The sequence below is a fragment of the Microcebus murinus genome, chromosome 14 (assembly GCF_040939455.1).
Source record: "Microcebus murinus isolate Inina chromosome 14, M.murinus_Inina_mat1.0, whole genome shotgun sequence".
Classification (NCBI taxonomy): domain Eukaryota; kingdom Metazoa; phylum Chordata; class Mammalia; order Primates; family Cheirogaleidae; genus Microcebus; species Microcebus murinus.
This window is the reverse complement of record NC_134117.1, coordinates 65,568,639-65,584,338: the sequence shown is the minus strand read 5'-3', so window position 1 is coordinate 65,584,338 and position 15,700 is coordinate 65,568,639. Positions and strand designations below refer to the sequence as shown.

At 40.1% G+C, this 15,700-nt stretch overlaps 1 protein-coding gene across 7 annotated transcripts in view; it reads right to left on the bottom strand.

The window, feature by feature from the left end:
- CCSER2 (coiled-coil serine rich protein 2) overlaps positions 1-15,444 on the bottom strand; it is a 174,370-nt gene extending 158,926 nt beyond the window's left edge. For 3 of the 7 annotated variants that reach the window (XM_012764694.3, XM_012764696.3, XM_012764695.2), the window contains exon 1: positions 15,193-15,440. The gene's annotated coding sequence lies outside the window, so the exon portion shown is untranslated. Of the gene's footprint in view, positions 1-15,180 lie in introns of all 7 variants that reach the window. The other 4 variants (XM_076010189.1, XM_076010188.1, XM_012764693.2 and 1 more) reach the window with 4 other exon arrangements.
- Positions 15,445-15,700: the final 256 nt, after the last annotated feature.

Below are 15,700 nucleotides of genomic sequence, written 5' to 3'. Positions count from 1 at the left end.
CAAATGCTACCCAAAGAGCACTGAAAAAAAAAAAAAATACCAAATGCTTTTAAAAATACTTCAGAGCTGTAAAATTAACAAAACTTAGATGAGTTCCCACCCAAGAGGGCCTAATTCTCTTTAGCAGTCAGAAAGGGGAGAACCCAGATATTCAAACACAAACATAATGCAACACTGTTGATTTCAGTTGTCCTTCCAACACCCTGGAAACTAGCTCCTGCTCTGTTTCATATCTGATACTGCTGAGGTCTACTTATGAATCATGCTGTGTCTCTCCTACACCCACGAGAGCTTCCTGACACTTGGAACCCCTGTGTGTTATGCAAAGTTACTGCTCTGCACTCATCTCCTACAGCTGTCCAAACGCTCTGGCCCCATCTGGGGAACTGCAGGCAGTCCAGCTCAGCCACAGGTCCATGGCAATTGGTGAGCATGGACCTCTTACCACCCTCTTTGGCCCTTTGCTTATTAAGAATAGAAGAAAACAGAGTTTTTTAGCTAAATATTCTGTCCATATCCTTGCTTTCAATTCTCATAGTTAGTTCCCTTTAGATCTCCCCAACTCATGGAATACAATACACGTGATAATTTGCAATAATTCTCAGACCATCCTGCCCTCTCATTTCTTAATCTATAATTTTACCATCTCTAGCCAATAATCTAGCATGGCCCTCCTTAGTTTTCGGCTTTCCATATTCTTTACACTTTTCCAGAGTTAATATTCAAAATTCTAAGTCTGATCATGTCACTCTTCAATTTAAAATACTTCAGTGTACAAATGCCTTAAAACAGTACTAACAGCTGCTAGTATTTATTGAGCACTTGTGTGCCAGGTACCTATATTTCCTAATTTAAATTAGGACAGTCTGAAATGACAACAGTCCGAAAATGTCTCTCACTTTGCAGGTTTAAGGAAATTAAAAGTTAGAGAAATCACCTAATCTGTCCATAGATACACAGTAAGTGAGTGCCGCTATAACTACAAATGCCTTCAAAATCTGCCTTTGGTATTCCTTTGCAGTTGCTCCCTCTCACCACTACATAATAAACCCTGCCTTCCAACCACACCAAACCACCTAAGGGTACATGACCATACCATGCTCTACTAGGACTCCTCACCAGAGCACACACTACTCCCTTGATTCAAAAGGCCACTAGGCCACCTTGGGAATTTCCTGGAGCATTTTCCTTTCTTTCCCACCTCCCCTAGAGAAAAGCCCTTATGCAGAATAACATAAACCAAAATAATACACACATCCCACTATGAATTTCAAAGTGCTACAATACAGAATACCCAAACAGATTTTCCAAGGTAATGTCCAGGTGAGAATGTAGAGCCACCCTCATAAACCCTAAATTCATCAGAAAGTAAATAAAGCAACAGCAAAAGCTAACAAAGTCCCTAACACTTTTGCATAACATTCACAAAATATAAATTTAATTACTGTGAAATCTGTGCTAAATCATTCAGAATATAAGGGACTTAGTTTTAAAGCACTTTCTACTGTAAATCTATACTTTTTTAATGCCACAAATAAGACAAATCTTATGTAAGATCTACTATTAGCAAACCAAGAAAAATTTCAAGAAACTAAAGAGCTCTTCTATGACCACACCTAGGTTTAGAAAATATTTCTTCAATCCTAAATGGCTTGTGCTTATGAAACACATTAGAAGAAGTAGAGGTAACAGTGATTAAATTACCACATCTCAAGCATCAGCACATTTATGCCAGTATCTTCCAGGAACATGCAACAATGATATCAGGAGTATCTCCTAGGTATTAACTGACAGTTAAATACCATCTCTTAAAAGTACTACTGAAATATAATTCCCCACACTGAAACTAGAATTTTGTCTATTCCCAGTCTCAAGATCTTCCTCAGTTAACTGCTCTTTAACTGGCATGTGAACAATAAGTACTAAGTGTTATCTGTAAACTTTTAATATCTCTTCTAGATCATTAAGAAAATGTCCTATAAGATCATTTCTGGAACACACATCAGCCAAAGCCCTATTTCCAAACATCTTTTCTTGTTTTTTTCCCTGTAATCCTAACAAGTCATCTTCTTAATCCTTAAGTAAATTTCTTATAAAAAGCAGAAATTATTTCATAACAGTGTCATCTAATAAAGGCATTAAGGAAATCGACCTTTAATGAACACAGAAGGATTAGTCCATGGTTCCAGTGCTACTCTAGGGTGGTCAACCCAAAACTCTTTTGTCTTTGGCATTCCTACTAGCTATACAGCTAATATGCATTTCCTAAATACATGTTATATATAATAGAATACCCAGGACCAGACATAAGACTTAACTAAAGCAGCTTTTTACAGTGGTCTACTGAGGATATAAGACCTATCCCAAGGAAACAGTAAAGGGAATGGAGAGGGAATAGAACCAACAGCAAGACTTGACAACCAATGGAAAATGAGAGGTAAGAGAACAGGAACAGCAATCAGGATGACTCCCAGGTTTATATAATAATTTTAGTAACTGAATGACTGGCAGCATCATTAACCAAGATAGGAAAATGAGGTGAACACATGAAGAGGAGACAGTAAAGACAGCTGAAAAAGAACAGGTATGAAAGAGAAACAGGAGAGAGTGATGCCTTAGAAGGCAAAGAAAAAGAGCGTGTCAAGAACACAGGTGGCTCACGCCTATAATCCTAGCACTCTGGGAGGCCCAGGCAGGAGGATTGCTCGAGGTCAGGAGTTCAAAAGAACACCGGCACAATCATCTAAAAGGTTCAAGCTGGGTTTAATAATTAGGAACTATGTCTAAGGATAAATACAATTTCAGTAAGTACAGGAAGCAAGAGTAAAACATTATTGGGGAGACAGTATTACTGGAGCAATCAAGGCAAAAAAGGAAGTATGTTTGGAACAGAATGTAGAAGAGTTTTGCTAGATGAAAGGTTCATGTAGCAGAAGACAAGAAAGGTAAGTCTGAGTCAAAGGCTTTAAATTTCAGGTTTTATTTTGTGAACAGGAATAGAAAGGACATATAGCTTTTTTTTCTTTCTAAGACAACTTTCTGAACCCTTTCTAATGAAAGGGTGCATAATAAATAGAATGGCAAGAGTTAAAGCGCAAAAACCTATAAAAGGTTTTAAAATTACCTAAACATAGTAACAATAGCAAGGACCTAAAAGAGATATCCAAAGTAAAACCTAAGGAATATATGAAAGAGATATTCTCTATTCCCAAAGTGCCTGTGATACCGTGATATAACATGATATATATTTGGTCTCTGCCCCTGGTTCCTGCCACACAGTTCCTAATACTCTTGGAATCTCCAAAGTGATAAGAGTGTCTTTTATATGCTAATGAGATGACTGGTAGCTGGAGACCCCTAGATAGCCTCAGGATGGGAGCTGGTCACTAGGAAGACTAGGGTGTGATTAGAATGGCTGGGACTGTTCAACCCCACCCCTCAACCTCCAGGGAGGGGAGAGAGGCTGAAGGTTGAGTTTATCACCAAAGGCCAGTGATGTAATCAATCATGACATAATAAAGCCTCCATAAAAGGCCAAAATGACAGGGTTAAGAAAGCTTCTGGACTGCTGAACACATGGAGGTACCTGGAGGACGGCATGCCCAGAGAGGACATAGAAACTCCACACCCCTTCCCACATACCCTGCCCTATTCCTCACTTCCATCTGGCTGTTCATCTATATCCTTTGTAATAGGCTGTAAAATAAACGAGTAAACATAAGTGTTTCCCTGAGTTCTGTGAACCACTCTAGCAAATTAACTGAACCAAAGGAGGGGGTCATGGGAACCCTGATTTAGAGGTAGTCAGTCATAAGCGCAAGTCACAACCTGGAGCTTGCAACAGAAGTGGGAGGCAGTCTTGTGGGACTGAGCCGTTATCCTGTGGGATCTGATGCTATCTATTTACAAGTACACAGTGTGAGATTTGAGTTAAATTGTAGGACACTCAGTTGGTATCCACTGGAGAATCTGGTGTCAGAATTGCTCGGTGTGTGAGGAAACAACCTCCACATATGCAGTGTCAAAAACGCTGGGTTGAGTGGCATGCGAAAGTAGTTTTTTCCTAAAATTCTTGTAGTGTCCTAAATATTCCACTATTACTGTATTGCCATATTCATCACATTGTATCATAATCATTTGTAGACTGGGGACCTCTCTTATTCAGCCTCTCATTACTAGTACTAACAAGTCTGGATCACAGGAAGTGGCCAAAAGTGTTTGTTGAATTACAACAGAACCTCAGTAACTGATTAGAGGTAGAAGGGAGGCTTAAAGATACTGCAGAGAAACTGAAGTAACATATAGAATCGTGATAAAGAAAACACTAATGGAGAAGTCAAGAGGGAGATCAAGTTTAGGGAACGAGTTTTAAGACAAACTGAATTTTACGGTGGAGGGTGACTAAAGGCAACATCCAAACAGAAATGTCAAAGACATTTAAAAAAAAAAAAAAAACAGGGAGAAAAAAATTCAAACAAAAACAGAGATTTGGGATACATAATAAAATCATCAAATCACATTATTTGCTAATGAGAAGAAATATTTAATAAAATATTGATTTCCTCAGGTAATTCAAGATATAATTCTGTCTTTAAGAATGCTATTTGAAGGCCGGGCGTGGTGGCTCACTCGAGGTCAGGAGTTTGAAACTAGCCTGAGCAAGCCCGTCTCTACTAAAAATAGAAATAAATTAATTGACCAACTAAAACGGACATGGTGGCACATGCCTGTAGTCTCAGCTACTCAGCAGGCTGAGGCAGTAGGATCACTTGAGCCCAGGAGACTGAGGTTGCTGTGAGCTAGGCTGATGCCACGGCACTCACTCTAGCCTGGGCAATAAAGTGAGACTCTGTCTCAAAAAAAAAAAAAAAAGAATGCTATTTGAATTGCTTATTTGTATATTCTATACAAATTGAATGATACAAATGCCCAACGAAATGGGTCAATTAAAACTGGTCCAACATTGAATAATTACTTATTTATTCATTAGACAAAAACTTATTGGGTGTCTATAAGTTGGGGGCATGGGAACCTGTCATGAAAGCAAACAGTAACATAAATATAGCAAATAATACAATAAAATAACTCTACAATGTTAACAGGAACACAGGTAACAGAGAATATAATGAGGTATAGAAGGAAAAGGCATAACAAAAATACACCTAGCAGCTTTCCTGGAAGAGGAGACATCTATATTGGGCTCCTAAAAAGATACAGTAATTTAACAAGATAGCTAAGAGAATGAATGGCTTTCTAGAAAAAAAGGAATAGTACGTATGAAAGCATAAAGATGTCAAAGAGCTTCTCATCTTCATGGAACCATGACAGAAGATGAGGGCTGAGATAGCGCGTGTAGGACTTTCTGTACACTGATAAGTAATATGACCTTTATCCTGTTCCCCTATGGTAAGGAACATCAGATGCGTATTAAAAGCCCCTAGGGAGCACTCCAAATCTAAAGAATGTGAGGACAGAAGGTAGGTAAGAGGCAAAGACATGGCAAGCTAACTTCTATAGACAGTAGAGAGCCACAGAAGACTTTTTAGCAATAACAGAACCTAATTAGATCTGTGTTTCAGAAATCCAAATATCAGGAGCATGGGATCATATGGCTAAGGGAAAAAAATCCGGAGAAAGACCAATGAAGAGGATTAAGAAACCACTGCAGTGATGCTCCAGCACTACCACTTACTCAAACGTAAATGAACCACAGAAAGAAGCACGTAAAGTGCTGTAACTGTATTATTTGCTTTCAGCATAGTTTCTGAACTCATCTCAAACATCAACTTAATAATCATATGCAATTACAGTACAAGTATGATCAGGAACATCAGAAAAAAAGAAAGAGGTAATGAAAAAGAGTAGCCATCAAAATTTCCCTGAATAGCAGCTCACTTGTACTTCAATTTAAATTTTTTAATATAAATTTTTTTTTCATTTCTAAAAAGGTACTTCCTAATAAAACTACTGTATCAGACAGATATCCAAATCAAAACTTGGAAGCTACCACAGGCCAACCACTGCACAAAACTGCTGAAAATGATCAATAGAGAAAAGTCATCAGAGAAAAATAAGTTAGCAAATATAAGGCCATTTAACTCATTTCCTAATAATTCATAAAAAATTTTCTTACGCACATAAAAAAAACTACCGTTTTGAACTGATAAAAATTCAGCCACCCTCTACCAGAAAGTAATAAACGGCAGCATTCTTCAACATCTCTCCCTACTAGCCACTGTCTTCATTTGAACTAAAGAAGGAAACACACAAGGACATATAGATGATAATGATGGACCTTGGGTATACAGATTAGGATAAAACTAATTTCATTTATGTTTCAAAGAAATGGCTTCTGCAATATTTCTCTCTCTCTATTGGATCACTCCATTAGGTATACACACTTTGTACATATAAAAATAAACTAGAAAAGCTCTCATATTTTTAAAAAGAAAAAAATAGTCTGGCATGATGGTATGTGCCTGTAGTAAGCTACTCAGGAGGCTGAGGCAGGAGGACAGCTTGAGCCCAGGAGTTCAAGGTTACAGTGAGCCATAATTGAGTCACAGCACTCCAGCCAGGGTAACAGAGGAAGACCCTATCTCTGAAAATAAAAAGAAGAAAAAGAAAATAAAAATTCCTTGACTCCACATCCCCTCCAGCTACCACCCTGTTTTCCAGCTTCACTTTACAGCAAACTCCTTGTCCTGTCTATCCCTGCAGTCTTCAATTCCTTTCCTCCAATTCTCTCTTAAACCTATTCTAAACAAGTTTTTACCTCTGTAACAGAAGTAAAGATCTGAAAAAGGCAAAATATTTTATGAGTTGTCTCTTTAAATCACCTCACCCTTTTTGAGGAATTAAATCCTGCATTCCTGCCTGAGGCCAGTAATCAGAGGGGCAGAGGAGTGTTCTTTGTTCTTTATTTTCTAATACCTTAAACTACAGGAGATGGCTCAACAGAGAATTATTCGGACACAGGTCACAGAGATCAGGAGATCATCTTCACCAAGATCATCTTCGCCAGAAATACTATTTCTCTTCAAAGGGGGGACTATGGTTCTTTAAGATAAGAATCTGACATCCTCCTCATTTGCCAGCAAATTAATAAACTTCTTTTTCCTTTTTGTCAAACCACTTGTCCTTGCTCTTCATTCAGCCTCATTAAGTACCAAACTTTAAGTAACACCTCCACCACTAAACTAGAAATAACTTGTTAAAGTCAACAATGATCTTTAAGTTGCTAAATCTAAGAGTAACCTCTTAGTCCTCAAACTAATAGCATCTGATCACTCATTCCCTCCTTCTCAAAACATTTCACTTGGCTTCATGGATACCACTCACTCTTAATTCACCTCTTCCTTTTTAGTCTCCTTTGCTAGTTTCTCTCTGTGTAAACATTACAGGATGCCAAAGGAAAGACTTTGGACCTCTCCAGCCACACACTCTCATTATATTCCAGCACAGACCTCTGCCCTGAACTGTAGACTCATGTATATTCAGCTGTCTATATAATATCTCCACTTGTATTGATAACATGTCCAAAACTAAACTCATTATTTCCCCCTAAAACTTTTTTCTTCTGTAGTCTTACCCATCTCAGTAAATGTCAACTCCCTTCTTCCAGTTGTTCAGGCCAAAACCCACAGCCCACATTCACTCCATTATCAAACTATTGGCTCTGCCTTCAGAACATATATATATAATGTGAGCACTTCTTCCAATCCCTGCCTTAAATCACCACTATCTCTCACCCAGGATTACTGTTGCAGCCTACTAAATGATCTCTTTATGCCCCGCCCTTGACAGTCTACATAGCAGCTGAGAGATCCATTTAAAACAAGTCAAAGGGTGGGAAGGGGTGAGGGATGAAAAATTACCTATGGGGTACAATCTACACTACTCAGGTAATGGGTATACCAAAAGCCCAGATTCCACCACTATACAATATATACATGTAATGGAATTCAACTTGTACCCGCTAAATCTATTAAAAATCTTTTTAATTTTAATAACAAATAAATAAATAACAAGTCAAAACTCTCCAATGGCTTCCTACCTTTAGAGTAAAAACCAAAGTCTCACTGGCCTACAAGGCCATATGTTATCTAACGTTTCCCCAACCCAACCCACCTCTCTGACCTCATCTTCTACCAATCTTTCCCCTCAATGCCTCCACTGACCTACTTACGACTCCTAGAACAGACCAAGGAAGCTTCAATCACAGAATCTTTGCACTCTGGTTCTATCTTTATCAATTATTCTCTCTCCTAATAGTAATATAGGAGATCACTTGCACTTCAAGATCTTTGCTCAAATGCTGGTTATCATCATGGCCTTCTCTAACCACCTTATATAAAATAGCAGCATCCCCCTGAAATGCTCTTTCCACCTTATTCAGCTTTATTTTTCTCCACAGCCCTGTAATAGATGACATATTACATATAGACTTGTTTATTTTCTATATCTTGTCATTAGAACCTAAGCCCCACAGAGGCATATAATTTGTTTTGTTCACTGAACTATTCCTAGCAAGTTCTCAGAGGATATTTCTTGAATGGATGGATGACTGAATAAGGAAAATCCAAACTAAGGATCTAGTCTCACAATCAGAAGTTACAGTGTACAATTTCTGAAATCCTGTAAAAGCATGACTGCAAAAGAGGCCACAGCAGTGACCAACTCTACAACTCTAACAGATACCAGTCATAAATAAGGGTTGACAAGTCCATACTATTCCTGAAATGAGGAAAATATACTTGAAACATTTTTTTTAAATAAAAAGGAAGAAGAAGAAGAAGAAAAGAGAGAGATGGCCATCCCTGCCTCCCCATCCCTTGAAAAGAAATAACACCTGGATGTTTCCTGTAAACTGCCCTACCAACTGACCAAAATATCATCCAGGGATATTGTACACATTTAATAGCTGTTATGAATAATCCTTGCTTTTCTAAGGTGTGGTCTTTAGAGAAAATTTTAACTCCCAACCCTAAACTGGCTGCCAAGACTTAATGGTCAGAGAAAGCTCTCAAATTTCCCTAAAGCACTCAGGCTGAAACCAAATATCATTAATATTATGACAACAACAACTCAAAGTACCTTCTGGTGTCTGCCTTGCTTCACTGTCCCTAATGTATTCATTACCGGGCTCTGTCATCAAAGATTTTGATATCTTGGTGTTGGAGGAGATTGGGGAGGAAGGAGCACAGTGAAAAAAATAGTCCAAGGATTCAATTTTGCATTTTAAAGAGAGGTAGCATGATGAGGAACAGAAAGCACCTGCCAAGATATGAGGTGTAACTTGGGCTTTTCAATACCACGCACCAAAAAAGAGATCACAGAAGGACCAAAACCCTGAGATGTCCAGCATTCCTCAGCTAAAAAGCCATGCCTTGCATCTCCCATTCCCACACACAGAATTGAAGATACGGGGCAGGAGCCCTTGCCAAACTGAACAGCTAGGAGCAGTGATAGAGAGCAGGAGGCTGGTAACAACTACCAACACAAAGGTAAGGAAAGAAAAAAAAAATTACCTGGTTGATTCTGCCAGTAGCAAAAAAAGAAAAAAAAAAGAAGGAAGGGAGGAGTAATTATGCTTTTTCTCTTTTCCTTCCCACTGTACTTAGAAAGGACAGAAACTGGGCAGATGAAAACTGGGAATGAGAAGGCAGAAAATGGAGGGTAAAGATGGCAGGAAGCAAATGGTACCAAAGGGGAAAAAAATCAAGACCAAATTCCTTTTCCAAGTGACTCTTTGAAAAATAGACATATGAAGTAAATTAGGAACCGTTCAAGGAAATTTAAAACAAGCCCCTACATCTTATGTAACTATAGAACCATACAAAGAGAACATTATTTGGAATGATCTGTGGCATTTTTAAGACCAACAATCCTCAAAGATAATACAACTACATTCAAACTAAGCTATTGATCAACATGGAAAAGTAAGCAGGTGAAAAGCCTTAGTTCTCATGGATCCAACCTTTAAGAATCCTCTGGCTTCCCAAAAGCTCCAAACCTCAATATAACCAACCAGAAGTCTTTACAGGTAGAGAAATAACTCTGGGACACTCAAAAGCAAGTAAACCAACAGAGAATAGCTAAAAAACTCAGAGATTATACCTTACACACTCTGACTGGTCAATTCACTTAAAAAGAAAGGAGAGTTCTGATTGGTCAATCTGAACAGGCTGAGTCACACCCCAGCATCAGCACCTACAGCAAGTTAGAAGCTAAGAGGCAGGAAGCCACCAGATACTTTGAGGAAAGTATGGGGAGAAAAAAAGAAGTTAGTAACAAAGGAAAGACCACTTAGTTCTATACAACCACTAGCCATCAGCTCATCATGTTTGGTCACACCAACCAGAACTGTCTGTAGCCTGAGATGGCATTCTGTATGCTCACTTCAGTGCTAACACTTCCTCCCCCAGCTCCCTTGCTGACGGCTCTTCCCCATCCTCCCTGACAGCTGTCACATACTAGAGCTCCTCTTCCTCCACCCACTCTTTGATTTTGGAGATTTGGTATTTCCTAATTCAGTCTCTGGCCCTCTTTCTGTATTATCTCATCCTGTATTTGCTCATGCCTTCTACTCAGTCCCTGTCCTTGACAAGAACACAATCCAGTAGGGGAGGTAGATGTGTCACTAGATTAGGTACAATACATCACAGTCAATGCTACGAAAGAAATATACCAAAGTGCTATGAGCACATACTCATCTATCATTATGCCACTTAGTGTCTCCAAATCAACACTCCATCTTCCCACTCTCTTGTAAATCTGTTACTAAGTCCTGTATCTTTCCAAAATATCCCCTGATCTCTCCTTCCATCTCACAGTTTAGGCTTCATTTCTCATATGACCTATTTCAACCATTTCCTATCATAAACACAATTCAATATATTCCCACATCAGCCATCTCCCTAAAAGAGATAACATACCATATCATCCCCTTGTTTTGAACAATCTAGTATCTTTCTAATGTTTATGAAGTCCAAATCCTCATCACAGGAAATAGCATCTTTTAAAATCAGGCAGACTTTGTCTGAGTTCCAGTTCCAATGCTTACCACCTATGTCACCTTTCACAGATCACTTTCCATCTCTAAATTTTCTCATCCACAGGATGAGAATACTAAAAGAACCTACTTCCTCTGGTTGTTATGAGGATTAGGTAGGAAACTCCATGCCAAGTAACCAGCACAGAACCCAGTACTCAACGTTAACTATTAGCCGGGGCTATCTCATCTATCTAGAATAGCTCACTCCCCAAAAGGAACAGATAATCAAGGTTTGCTTTCATATATTTTAGAATGATTAACAATAAGAGTTAAATCAGAAACAACCTTCTGGCTAATCTTGAACAAACAAAAACTTCAATTAACCAATATATTGGGCTGGGCATGGTAGCTCAAGCCTGTAATCCTAGCACTCTGGGAGGCCCAGGTGGGCGGATCGTTGGAGCTCAGGAGTTCAAGACCAGCCTGAGCAAGAGGGCTCAGAAAGAAAAAGAAAAAAAAGAAAAGAAAAAAAAAGTATGCATCACATAGTAGAGTGACATTCATTCTCAGATCTTACAATCAAATGACAAAAATCATAAAATTATCTTTAAAAGTCAGTGATTTTAATAATATAAAAACTACAAAGCTTTCAATAATAAAAATAAAAATAGATCAGAAATATTTTTCAAAAGATTAATTTATTTATGGTGTTAGTACTAATGAAAATTAGAAGATTCCAGTAAATTTATAGGCAAAGGATGAATAATTCATACAAAAGAAAAAACAAAACTAGAAAAATACTGCATTTGCTTTTCTATTGTGGACTGTGATGTTAGATAGCAAGTATCTATCTGTATTTTTAAAAAAATGAACTTTTAAAAACAAAATCCTATAAAAGTACAATAGATCTGGTTGACCAAACTCTCCTGAAGACAGTGTAAATCAATGTCTTTCAGAAGTAAATCTGGTAATATTTCCCAAAATTAACAAAACCTTCATACCCTCTGACCTTGTAATTCCCCTCCTGACCCTTTAGCCTAAAGAAAAGAAACAAAATGAACCCCTATACACTAACTGCATTACCTTAAAAATGGCAAGCAACCTAGATGTCCCCATAATTAAGAAATAAGTAACTCAACTCACTGTAACACTGTATAATAATTTAAAGGTATAAAAACTATAACAAAAAGAAAACACAAATATGAAAGCAAATATTTAACATTACTTTTATGCCTTGATCATAATATCGTGTAGCTATACAAGAAATAAGTAAGAAAAATTAAGCTTGGGTTTTTTTATTTCTTTGACCATTAAGTTGTTTGTAAAATACAAAGCCTGTTGGACTTGAGGCACACTACACTAAGTACACATTTCAAAGTGACTTTTCATGGGCATTCACAATTTTTCCCAAAAATCTATCACAGAAGAGTAACAGGCTGTTTTCACATACAGGCAAGCCAAAAATGTAATTTTAGCCATGCTATTAGCCAGCTGTAACCTTATTCTACCAAAATCTCATTTTACCATCAAAACATAACTGTATGTGGGATCTCCATATGGTGATCAGAAGCCACTTGTTATGACGCATCTGGAGAGAGGTCCCCAAGCACTTAAGTTAAAACTATCTGGCCAAGTGGAACGGTGAAGGTTAGGTTTCTACTATATATCCCCAAATGAATGATCATGTTTCTCAGCCACTTAAGGGCTTTAAGTCCCTAGGAGCAGCAGCTATGGATTCGAGGAGGGAGAAAGTGTGAGCAGATTTGTTCTCCCTCTGAAAAATTAGCAACTTCTTCATTTTCCCCCAAAGCACCATGAAGTAGTGAAAAATAAACAAGCATGAGGTCAGGAGATGTGAACCTCAAGCAGGTTACTTGCCTTTTCAGTCTCGAGTTGTTTAATGGTAAAATTTTTAAAGTTGAACCAAATAATCTGTTTATTCTTTCAAGTTCAATATTCTATTGACGTAATAGAGGCCCCCCCATCTCTTTTCAATACATACCCAAGTCTCTTACAATACCCAATCAGACCGTAAAACAATTGAGATTTACAATTAGGAGACTGGGGGCAAGGGTGAAATACACAGACATCAAAAGACATGGTGTGTAATCCCAGCTCTGTCTCTTTCTACTTACATGACTTTGGGCAAATTACTGTACCTAGAACCAATGAAGCAGCAATCTTTACTGGTCATGTCCTTTTCATTCCCATGTCATCAAATGGACTGGTTTTTTTCCATCATAACTGACATTTCCTTCCTAACCAGCCACAACAATTTTTACTTCATTCTTGGATATTTGAAAGTACCTTGTGCATTCGTCTTTTCTAAGTTTTTTGATATTGAATGAAGCAGTCTAACATTTTGTCTACCTTAAAGCTATATTCAAGACTGGGACCATTTTTCAAAAACACAGTCAGTAAATAGTTTTTGAGCACCTGTGCCAAGCAATAGTATGTGCTCAAGTTGCAAAGGTCCCCTCCCTTAAGAATCCCAAAAGTCTGGTGGAGACAGATGTATAAACAAATCATTAACTACCAATTGACAAATGCTAACTGCAGACCATAGGGATCAGTCCAGACAAGAGGGATGAGGTGTCTGGACAAGGCTCAGAGGTGATATTTTAGTAAGGTCTTAAAGGGCAAGTTGTTTACTATGTAGAGAATTCTCAACAGAGGAACAGTGTAAAACCACAAAGGAAGATGACATCTTCAGAGAACTGCAAGTAGTCTTTATGGAGAGGGCAGGCATACTGGTAGAAGATGAAACTAGAACGTAGACAAGTACGAAGAAATTGCAAAGGACTTTGAGTTGAGTCACTGAAGGACTTCTAAACATGGAATCAAAGTCCCTTCTTCCACCATACAGTCAAAGGAGTTGACTCAAGGCAACACAAAGTACCGTCTGGATGTGGAAAGGTAGAATAAAAAAAATTTTAATGGGTAGTTCCTGCTCTCAAGATGTCTTCTAGCACTTTCTTAACTATGCCATATCAATACCACACTGAAGTAAGACAGTATTAATTATGGCTAAAGGTTCAAGAAAGTGTGAATTTTTAACCTAAAGATTATTTGAAGTCAATGTTGTTGAGAATACTAAAGAAAACAACCAAATCAGAAAGAGTAAAGAGCTTTAATAAATTAAGAGAAGCAAAGAGTAGTAAGGTCCAAAAAGAAGACTGACTTCAGACAAAACACTCAGGAATGTTTACATCCTTATCATATACTGATTATAGATAAGAAGGCATGTTTTGTGCCTATCTTTTTGCAGGAGAGTATCTTAAATTCCTTTTGGTTAAAGAGCTGCCATCACTAAAGTCTCTTTAAACTAGTTTAAAAGACAATGCTTTAAAAAAAACTGGCCAAATTAATACGTTCCAATAATATTTTAATGCCCAGGAAAAAAGGACAAAAAAAAAAAAATGCCTCTTCAAATGGCTATTCTGACAGCTTAAAGCTCCATCTCTCTCACCTATAGGAGTGAAACACCAACACTCCAATCTGGGACCACAAAGAGTCCAAGCATCAGTAATTTCTACACTGCCAAGGCCTAGTCTAGGATCAGCAAGCCTAATTGGCTGGGTAGCCCACAGAGATGAATTTGCAATTACTGAAATTCGAACTGAAGCTTAGCCACCAAGGACCACCTCCTCGAAGGAGTCAATCCTCCTTTTACTTTGTAAAGAAAGTAGGTGCATTAAAAAAAATGTATAAAAATAGCAGATGTCTAAAGAGAAGAGAGGAGATGCGAACCTAAGGCAACAGTGTGATCCACTAAAGTTTTATCTCAGCCTATGTTTTAGGGCGTGTCTTTGTTTTGGCCCAGTAATTAAAAAAACAAAAAAAAATCCCACTCATTCGGGGCACCCCGGTACTTTCCCCTATCAACCCTCACCAGCATCCTGGCTCTGAAATCACTGGGTATCTCAGCCCTGCCCTGACTTCTCCTTGGGGAAAGGCGGCAGCCCCAGCGGTTCGAGGCCCCGGCGCGCTGTCACAGCCCGCAGGGCGGGCGCCCTCCGGCCTCGGGCTCGCGGGGCACTCAAGTCACCCTGGAGGCCGGGAGGCCCGGGGGCGCCACAGCCTCGCCGCGGGAGCCCGGGTCTCCGCCCCGCCCCGGCCTGCGCCCCCGGTCCCGAGCCCCCTCGGGCGCCCGCCCCGACCCCAGCCCCAGCTCCGGCCCTGACCTCGGCTCTCACCGTGCGGAGGTCGCGTCGCCTCCTCAGCCGCGGCCCGGTTGCGGGTCTCCCAGAGACCTTCGGGCCCGAGGACGGAAGGCGAGGCGAGGGGCCGCCCGTCACATCCCCGCCGGCCCCGCCGCCCGGCCCACTGCAGCCAGCATCGCGTCCGCGGCCTGAGGGAGCGCCGGACTCCAAAGCCGCCGCGCCCCCTCCCTCGGCCTGCGCCCGCCAGGACTCCGCCCTCCAGGGCCGAGGGCACGGCGCGCGCGCAGCCCCGTCCCCCGGGACGCCGGTGCGCAGGCGCGAGCCTCACGCGGCCAAGCCCCGCCCCCGGCCCCGCCCCCGCCCGCCGGCTCCGGCCTCAGCCCACCTCTGGCCCCGCCCCGCCCCCTCGCCGGGCTTCCCCGGGCCCGCCCTCGCTCCGGCGCCCGCCCCGCTCCGCTGACCTTGCCTCGGCCTCCTGACTCAGGTCTCCGCTCCGCCCGGGCACTAACGCCAGTCCTGCGGCTGACCTCACCGCTAGCCG